At 42.2% G+C, this 9,955-nt stretch overlaps 1 protein-coding gene across 2 annotated transcripts in view; it reads left to right on the forward strand.

Annotated features, from left to right (window-relative positions):
* The first annotated feature begins 615 nt into the window (after positions 1 to 615).
* LOC125485393 overlaps positions 616 to 9,955 on the forward strand; it is a 25,613-nt gene continuing 16,273 nt past the window's right edge. Inside the window, exon 1 of one of the 2 annotated variants that reach the window (XM_048607971.1) lies at positions 616 to 634. The gene's annotated coding sequence lies outside the window, so the exon portion shown is untranslated. Of the gene's footprint in view, positions 635 to 5,690; positions 5,901 to 9,955 lie in introns of those variants that run through there. The other variant, XM_048607970.1, reaches the window with a different exon arrangement.

Genomic DNA, 9,955 nt, shown 5'->3' on the forward strand with positions numbered 1-9,955 from the left:
AACAATGGATGCTGTATGGTTTGAAATCAAATAACCTGATACTCATGGAAAACATTATTTAAACTGCTACTTGACCAAACAGTAATTCAAGTTTAGGTTCAAACAAACTGGAGCTGAGGGGTTCTATGTTCCAATGGATCTTTGGTTGGCAGTAAGAAGTTGATTGGACTATGGAATGGTTACCAGTTATTGATGACAATCTGCTAACAGCCATGTGATTTGTTCTCAGCTAACTGAACACAATAAAGAGAGATGACCAGGTCTCTACCAGCCCATGGGCTGTCTTTCTGTTGTCTGCAGTCAAAACTCATTCTAAACATGAAGAAAATGAATTCATCTTTACCTTCAGTAGTTGCTGAAAGCTGAGACTTTTAATTAAATGTCAGAGATCTTCAATAAATGAAACAGCCACCGTACGCCTCTTGTAAACCAGTGGAGGTATTTGGAAAAGGAAAGTTGCTAATCAGCATGAACCAGCTGTGGATTATATTGAAAATTGTGTGATTAAGCTGCAGCATAAAAATTAACAAATGCTATTGCAAAAAGCTGACTTGTAGGTGTGGTCAAGACTCGTGAGCATACATGACAAAAAGGTTGTTGCCTAGACCTTGTGGTTAGGATGTGGAGAACAGCTGTAAGTAAATAAACTAACAGAATGTACTGACCATCTTTTGCTGTTTTAGGGAGGATCAAGTAAAAAAAATGTGCAAAAGCACGATTAAAGCTGTTGCTGCAGAGCTCTCAACTTGCAACTATGTAGTCTACATATAAGAAGGAATAAATCACAAGATCGCGGACTTTTTCCTTATTTCTTAGGAAACCAACATCAATTCAGAAAAAGGGAACTTTCAAGGGAAGAAAGAACTGAATTGCTTTGACTAGTTTTCCCTCCATCCATAAGTTGTTTTCCCCTGTCTGTCTCTGTAGGTGTGTATGCATGTAAGGGATCAATTACAAAAGGATTCAAGTTTTAATTTGTAGTGATATATGCTGACAGTTTATAACTGTTTACCTGTGGCTAGAGATTGATATGTTCCAATAAATAGTCATTTTTGTTAAGTACAGAAACATGGTCTGTATTTTCCATCAACTCTGGGCCAGAAAATCAGGTTTATTGGTGAGTCTGACATACTTATTTCAAAATCTTTAACTTTTAAGACGACTGTGGGAATAGCAAGGACTTGATTTCCAACATGTTACCCCAGTGAGTCATGACAACACTTAGATTGTGACTTTTCCATGTTAAATTTAGGCAAACTATTTAAATCCATCTGAAAACCCTTTTGGATATTCAGGCAAATAATAATAGTTTTTTAAAACTATAGTTACACTTCAGTATAATGTCTTTAGAATGTTTTTGTTTCAACTTTCAAGGGAAGTTAGTGTTAAGCAAGACATTTTTTATGTCCTACAATGGATGATTTATGTTTTTGTTTATGTATGTGTGGTATTGGCTTTTTTAGATTTCAAGTTTCTTTCTGGACCACAGAAATTGAGTGAAAGAGATAAAGAGGCTACCATTATCCATTGTATATCCACAAAAACATTTTTTTTTAAATAATTATCACTGTTCAGAATGATCTCTTTATGAATGCCTGAGCGTTGCTGTTCGGTTGCCTTTTTTATTTTACACGTCATAGAGATGTACAGCACTGAAACAGACCCTTCAGTCCAACTTGTCCGTGCTGACCAGATATTCTAAATTAATCTAGTCCCATTTGCCAGCATTTGGCTCATATCTCTCTCAACCCTTCCTATTCATATCCCCATCCTGATGCCTTTTAAATGTTGTAATTGTACCAGCCTCCAACACTTCCTCTGGCAGTTCATTCCATACATGCACCACCCTCTGCATAAAAAAATTACCCCTTAGGTCCCTTTTAAATCTTTCCCCCTCACCTTAAACCTATGCCCTCTAGATTTAGACTCCCCGACCCCAGGGAAAAGACCTTGTCTATTTACCCTATCCATGCCCCTCATGATTTTATAAACCTCGAGAAGGTCACCCCTCAGCCTCCAATGTTCCAGGGATAATAGCCCCAGCCTATTCAGCCTCTCCCTATAGCTTGTTTGGCTATTTTCCAATAGCAAGGCTTTCAAGGTCCTTTTAAAGTCCCAGAATCTTCTACAATGCTTTCTCACTAGTTTCTTGGCACTGATTCAAATTTGCATATTGTGTATTTTGTTTTCATTAATTAACACCTTTAATGTCTTCACCAAATTGGTCACTTCCTTTCCATTATCTGGTGCTTATTTGCAAAATACTATATTGCCACTATGTTTGCTCATTTCAATGTATATAGTCTGTATTACATGAATTATGCAGAAAGCTGTTCAGCTTTTATACTCCATTGACCAGACAGTGTGGAAAATTGCTGAGGTATGTCCTCGCCACAAAAAGAAAGGTACAACCAGCTCTGCCAATGACAGGACATTGGTTAGGCCACTTTTGTAATGCTGCATTCAAATCTGGTCTCCCTGCTACAGGAAAAATGTTGTGTAACTTGAGAATGTTCAGAAAAGATTTACAAAGATGTTGTCAGGCTTGGTAGCTTTTGAGCTATAGGGAGAGGCTGAATTGGCTGGGGCTATTTTCCCTGGAGAGACAGAGGCTGAGGGGTGACCTTATAGAGGTTTATAAAATCATAGGGTGAATAGCCAAGGTCCTTTCCCCAGGGGGGGGGAGTCCAAAACTAGGTGTAAGGTGAGAGGGGAAAGATATAAAAGGAACCTAAGGGGCAACTTTTCCACACAGAGTGTGGTGCATCTGGATGGATACATGAATAGGAATGGATTAGAGGGATTTGGGCCAAATACTGGCAAATGGGACTAGATTAATTTAGGATATCTGGGCGGCATGGATGTGTGGGACTGAAGGATCTGTTTCCATGCTGTACAACTCTACGACACTATCACTCTAATTACCATTTCTTCAGGCTGCTTTCCACCACCTACAAAATGACATAAGGGGTTATTGACAGTGTTTTCGACTGGCACTTATTCAGCAATGACATTCTCCCTGATGCTTGGCTTGGATTCTGCCAGGGCAATAAGCTCCACAGCTCTTTCTAACCTTGATTCAAAGATGAACAAAAGAGCTGAATTTTGCAGATGAATTGAAAATTTCATGTGGTATAAAGGAATCCCGGTGTCAATAGATACCGGGGACAAACTTGCCACTGATTGCATTCATTCCCAGCACAAAGGAAGATGTTTAAGATTGTATCAGAGATAGTAGGAACTGCAGATGCTGGAGAATCCGAGACAACAAGGTGCAGGGCTGGATGAACACAGCAGGCCAAGCAGCATCATAGGAGCAGATTGTACCTGCAGCACATGGATAGCAGTGGTTTAAGAAGACAGATCATCTACCACCTTCTCAAGAATTGTTAAGGATAAGCAATAAGTCAGCAACCCTCAGATCCCCTGAACAAAATAAAAAGTTACAGGTTGGTTTATGAATTATAATGCTGCCACTTGTGAACATATAATGGTGTCTTCTCACCCAACTAGCTGTTTCCTCTTGAAACTGACATTTTTTAATACTTTGAAAGAGCCATTTCCTACTAAAGGTAGCAAAATATATAAAGCGTATGCAAAACCAGAAATTGATGGAAAAGCTCAGCAGGTCTGGAAGCATCTGTGGAGAGAAATCAGAGTTAATGTCTCTGGTCCAGTGATCCACCTCAGAACTCAGAAATAAGAGTAGCCAATTCATTATTGGTGAGGAAGCAAAGCAACAAGCTGGGTTGCAATCTACACCTCACTAAGGGGCAGAAAAGTCAGATAAGTAAAGTATTTAAACTATAAAGAGCCAATACTAATTGTACTAATGAGCATTGTCAATCTTGGTGAGCCTCTCCCCATTTGCTGTAGTGAGTTTTCTCAAACTAAATTCCCAAATTTGCTGCATTTTGTATACACCCTATGGAATTGCACTCATCATGTTTTCCCAGACCTCACTGCCAGGTCGTCCTGGGATCCCTGGGGCTAGTGCCATCTTTAAAGCCCATCCCGTGCATCTGGTCAAGAGTTGGCAATCCTGTACGGTTCCTATCAATTGCCCCAAACCAATCAGACAGAGGGAAGTTGGCATCTGAAAGGACCCTGGAGGACTTGGTGGGTGGGGAGAAGCCACCATTGCCCAGGGAGTGTCCTCTGAGATGTTGGTGCCTAGTATCCAAGATCTCTGTGTTGGAAGAGCAAATGGCGAGCTGGAGTTGTTAGTTACCATTCTCACTTTCATGTTGGTAATTGTCGCCATCCAATTTTTATCCTGCAGGTTGTAAAATGGGAAACTACATATCAACGAGGTGAGGTGCTGCCATAATGAGGATGTTAATGCATGATAATGCATGCAAGCAGGCCCCTTACCTTGTGGTGGTCAGCTTGGTGGTGGGAAAGGGCATTTCTTTCAGAGAGACGGTGCTGTACCTGAATCCTGTTGTGTTCTCATTTCGACTTGAACTATGTTCTTTTTGGGGGTTTGGGGGGGGAAGAAAGCAAAAATTTGCTAGTACTAGAAGTCGGAAACAAAAACCAAGAAGAACTCAATTCTGATGAAGGGTAACTAGACCTGAAACGTGAACTCTGCTTTCTCTCCACAGGTGCTGCCAGACCTGCAGAGCTTCTCCAGCAGTTTTTCATTTATGCTCTCTTGGAGTTGCCCCATGGTTGGCCAATTTTGGCCGCCATCAATTCAGGCCCTTAAAATGACCAATTAAAGACCAGGATGTGGTAATTTTACAATCGTGGCTCCTCATTTAGAGTCTTAAGGATCTGGAGCACCTCACAATTAATTTCACTCAAGTTCAGCCAGAGAGAATTAAATTCTATTCTTGAAAAGTTAGGGCTGGCTAACAGTCAGGTTGACCAATGTGTTTTGTCAAGGTAGCGCATCCAGTGAGATGATAAGCTTTGGGCCTGAGGTCCACTTATCAGAATTGTGGTTTTATTTATATGAATTAGTACTGTACTCTGGTGCTAGTTGTCACCCAGGAGATCCCCAGATGGTGGCTTTTAGGCATGTGTAATTTCACATTAGTGAGAAGGGAGTGAGGTGTTATGTAACTTCTAAGTGAATTTTCTCATATCCATCTCCTTTCTTTTCACCTTTTATTTTTTCACACCAGGTCTGCTGCCACTTGGACTAACACAATTGCAGGCAGCCCTATCTTCATTCAGAGGTATGGTTGCAAACCCTCAGGCAGCTGCAGGGCCATTGAGGAGTTGGCTGGAAAACTGTACGAGGGAGGGAGAAGTTCAAGCATTTGACAGAAGGGTTATGAAGGGTTAGGAGGTGTCAAGGGGGTTGCTGGGGACATGGCATTGACAGGGCATGTTTTGCAAATGGGGTTTGGCAACAAGGGCAGACGGAGTGGAGGAAGGAAGGTGGTACGATGGCCCCTCCCACTATCAAACACACCACACGAGAGGACACAAATCTGCCCCCCCCCATACTCAGAATGTGCATGTAGAGCTAACAAAATTGGAACGGTCTTTGAAACAAAATTTTCTTCCTCAAAAGGCAGTGGAAGTGGAGCGTTTGAATAATTTGAAGAGGAAGATGGATGGATTCTCAGAAAACAAGGCGGGAGATGGTGCAATGTTATCAGGGATAGGCAGAAATGTGGAATTGAGATTACAACCAAATCCTCTACGGTCGTATAGAATGGTGCAGCAGGCAGTTATGTGTGACAATCATCCTTCTGCACTGTGTCTGTTGGGCAATTACCTCATGCTAATCCTCAACTTTCTTCATGGAAGAGGGATGTTTGGATAAATCCCTCTGCCTTGCTACAGTCATGTGACCTTTTGATGTCACGATGGGTAAATAAAGGCTTCAAAGCAGTAGACATTTCACAAACCACACGGAACAGGCAGTGAGGCAACAAGATTGGGTAAGATTTGGGCTGATTGTTATATCCATATAAAAGTTGCAGTATTTGTTGTGTTTCTGGTTTTGCTCATTGCCGTAAAATATTGCCAAATGGAACTAACTTGTAAAAGAAGTTGCAGTGGATTATTTTAAAAAAAAATCTTCAAACTGGCCAAGAGAACGAACTGAATTATTTTTGAATGAAGTTGTGAATGGATTGTTACATTTCTAGATTATCTGCGTTCGTGTTTTGAAGGGGCTGGAGTCTGGGACTGGGGTAGAGGTATCCAACTTTTGAAAGTCATTGCAGCTCACCTCTGTGCTCATCTGAATCTGTAGGTCGAGGTGTATCGAAACTTGAGATTGCTTTCTCTAACTCAGTGCACTGGATACCTTGTTTTTTTTGTGAGCAAACTATATTTTTAAAACAAAGTGATTGTGCATGCAGACTTGGTGGGTCAGCAGATAGGCTAGGTAATGCTCTGGGGCTGAGACCTGTGCTTGCGTGTGCGTGTCTCTGTCTGTGTGTGGACATTGCCATGAGAAAGCCCCCGCTTTTACGGGCGCAGTTTGACTGTTATATCGTCTTGTAAAAAGGGCGAATGCTGCGGAGCTGCAGTGCACACATTAAAACCATGCACACAAACAAAATCAATGCAATATTGATCTCCCAGCTAAACCTACGGGGCTTCTTGATAGATATCTCTTGCCCCCTGGAGATCCTGGGTGTCTGAGGCAGAAGCCAGTGGCGAGAGGGATTGACACTGGGGATAGGTTTCTCCAACTGAACTACTGACCTGTGTTCCCACGGCTGCTTGTAGAGCCTGCTGTAGAATGTCAGGCTGTGTGTTTCAATGGAAAATAATTGGACTTTTCTTTGGAGGAGGGGGAACAGCAATTTTGAGGCCACCAGTGATTGAGTGGTTGTCTCTCTGTCACTTCCCCGATGCATGATTCTTTTTTTGAGCAGAGTTTGGGATTTGGAGAGGGTCTGGGGGTTGTGGAGGCTCATCAGTCTCGCCAGATGGCTGTGGTCATCCAGTAAATTTTCCTCTTTGCGTTAAGATAACGGAGCATTCTTGTGTCGTATAGCTGAGCGGAGAGCAGTGTTTAGTGAGCAAGTTTTTTTTTACTAGTTTCTCATCTGTTTTGATGTGCTGTCTACAAACCTGGTGTGTGTTTGACAATGTGATATTTGTTTTAGTCAACAAAAGCACACCTCCTCCCCCCCGCCACCAACACTGTGAATTCTTTCTCCCCAACCCCTCTCTCCATTTCTCCCTCCAACCCTCCCATTCTCTCTCCCTCCCTCTCTCGCTCTATACCTCCCACTCTCTGGCTTCTCTCCCTGTCTGTCTTTTCTCTGATATTAGAACGTTCTCCCCCAGTTCTCTGCCTGCACTGAAGACTCTCGATGCATCTCCCAGGCCAGCCACTCTGACCTGTGTTGATATCATGAGACGTGATACCATGTACGGGAACAAAACGATGTGGGGGCAGGATGAGAATAGGAATTTGCACTGGGAGAGGGCTCCACTTCCTGTCAGATTGAGGTACTATCTATCAACTGATGAAAGCATTTTGTTGCAGTTGAATGTATGTTCTGACATTGGGCCCGGTTCCTGCCCCAGCAATAATCAGAAACCCCTCTACAATTATCCTAGACACTCATAGCCATCGCACAGTACACTCACTCCAAATCTGCATCCGATGAGCCTTTCTGAATATCTTCAGCCTCAGAATACTCACAGTTCCTGGAGCCCTTGTTGATGAACTCCCTGGTCAAAGCACAGCTTATGAACATAAGTAGGAACAGGAGTTGATCTAATGGCCTGTGGAGCCTACTCCACCATCCAGTATGAACACAACTGGTCTTCAGCTCCAACTCCACCTTCTCCCTCTGCTCCCCATATCCATTGATTTCCCCAAGAGACCAAACATCAGTTCGCCTCTGGGCGGCACGGTAGCTCAGTAGTTACCACTACTCCATCACAGCACCAGGGACCTCGGTTCAATTCCACCCTTGGGCAACTGTCTGTGTGGAGTTTGTACGTTCTCCCTGTATCTGCGAGGGTTTCTTCTGGGTGCTGTAGTATGCTGTCACAGCCCAAAATGTGCGGGTTAGCCGTGGGAAATGCAGGATTTCAGGAATGGGGTGGGTCTGGGTGGGATGGCGTTCACACAGTCAGTATGGACTCGATGGGCTGAATGGCCTGCCTCCACACTATAGGAGTTCTATTCTATCTCAGCATTAAACATATTCAATGAGTGATTAATCATAATCCTCTTCAAGAAAGCAATCCAAAGATAAATAACTTCATGTATGAAGAATCTGCTCCATCCTGGTTCTAAATGATCAGCCTCTGTACTGTTGGGCTTAAAAATGATATCTCATTCAGGGTTAATTGGACATGATTGATCTACAGTGGAAAAATACATGCAACAGCACGGCTGGTGCAAAACCACGCTGTTCAGAGCTGGAGGTAACTGCATGCCCCTTGCTAGGTGAGAAACAGAATATTGTAAAGTTAACGTGGGGCCACCTGGAAATGTGTTTCAACTTGTTTTCTGCAAAGTAGACTGGAAAAGGACTGAAAATGCTATGAAATGGTGATCTGGCACGTAATATTAGATTCAAAATAATATTAATGTCGGGGTCTTTGCTGCACTATTTGGACTTTCACTATCATCCTGGGGTTCACCAGACCAGTGCCCTGGCATCTGATATAGAGCTCCATGTGCTGCTGTCACCAAAGATCCCAACAAGTCGAAAAGCAATGTGAGCCTCAATGGTTTAAATATATCTCAATAGTTTAACCCAACTAATCAGCCTAATATATATCAATTGTACAAAGTAACAATTAATAAGTAGTGGATTAGTAAATAATAAGTTAGCTAATATATTAATGTGCATGTGTCTCCTTCTAATCATTTTGATCAGACCTTAAAGATCCTATTCAGCCTAACGTTACAGCCTCTTATCCTCAGACTGTGTTCCCATATTCCAGATTCCTCCACTGAAAAAATGGCCTCTTGGTATCTACCCTGTTCAGTTTGTTCAGAACCTTGAACATTACGATGAGACCACATGCAATTCCCATAAACTCCAAAATGTATACACCCAATTTACTCAACTCACACTGGCCAGGGACGTAACACTTCCAATGTTTCCTTCTCTAAATCAGGAGACCCAAACTGCGCAGTATTCTCGGTGTGTTCTTGCCAAAGTGCTGTAAAATTATAGCAAGACTTCTTTTTCCTTGTACTCCAAATCCTGTAATGTTAACTTTTTAACTTCTTTTATTTCTTATTTTTCTAACTTGTACGATGAATAACTGTCAGGTAAGGTAACTTTCCTTTACTTCTATATTTTGTAATTAGGATTTGTAACTAAGAACTTGTACCTAAGGTGGTGCGGTGTAGAGCAAAATTGTAAACTTTTCACTGTGTTTCTGTACTTGAGTACACATGACAATAAACCTAATTCTAATTCTAAAATCCCTTGTAACAAGGCCAACATGCAATAAGACTTCTTAATTGCTTTATCTGTATGCTAATTTTCTGTGAATACAACCAAGACTCTCTGAACACCAACATTTACAGGTTTCACACCTTTTTTTTAAAAAAAATTTGCTTTTCTGTTCTTATGACCAAAGTAAATAAGCTCTCACTTTTCCACATTACATACCATCTGCCATCTTGTTGCCCGGACTTACCTTTCTTTATCTCTGTCAATCTTTTGTTTCCTCATCGCTTACATTTCCCATTCCTTTATCAGCAGACTGGCTATCCTTGACTCTAAATCATTAACACAGACTGTAAATAGCTGAGGCTACAACATTGATCATTGTACGCTCCACTATTTACAGCCTGCCAACTTGGAAAGACCCCAGTTATCCTGGCACTTTTCCTTGCAACCGCAGGAAGTGCTACACCTGCCCCTACACCTGCCCCCTCACCTCCATCCCAGGCCCCAAGAAGACTTTCCACATCAAGCAAATGTTCACCTGCACATCTGCTAATGTGGTATGCTGTATCTGCTGTTCCCGTTGTGGCCTCCTCTACATCGGGGAAACC

Source organism: Rhincodon typus, chromosome 18 (assembly GCF_021869965.1).
Source record: "Rhincodon typus isolate 14 chromosome 18, sRhiTyp1.1, whole genome shotgun sequence".
Lineage (NCBI taxonomy): Eukaryota > Metazoa > Chordata > Chondrichthyes > Orectolobiformes > Rhincodontidae > Rhincodon > Rhincodon typus.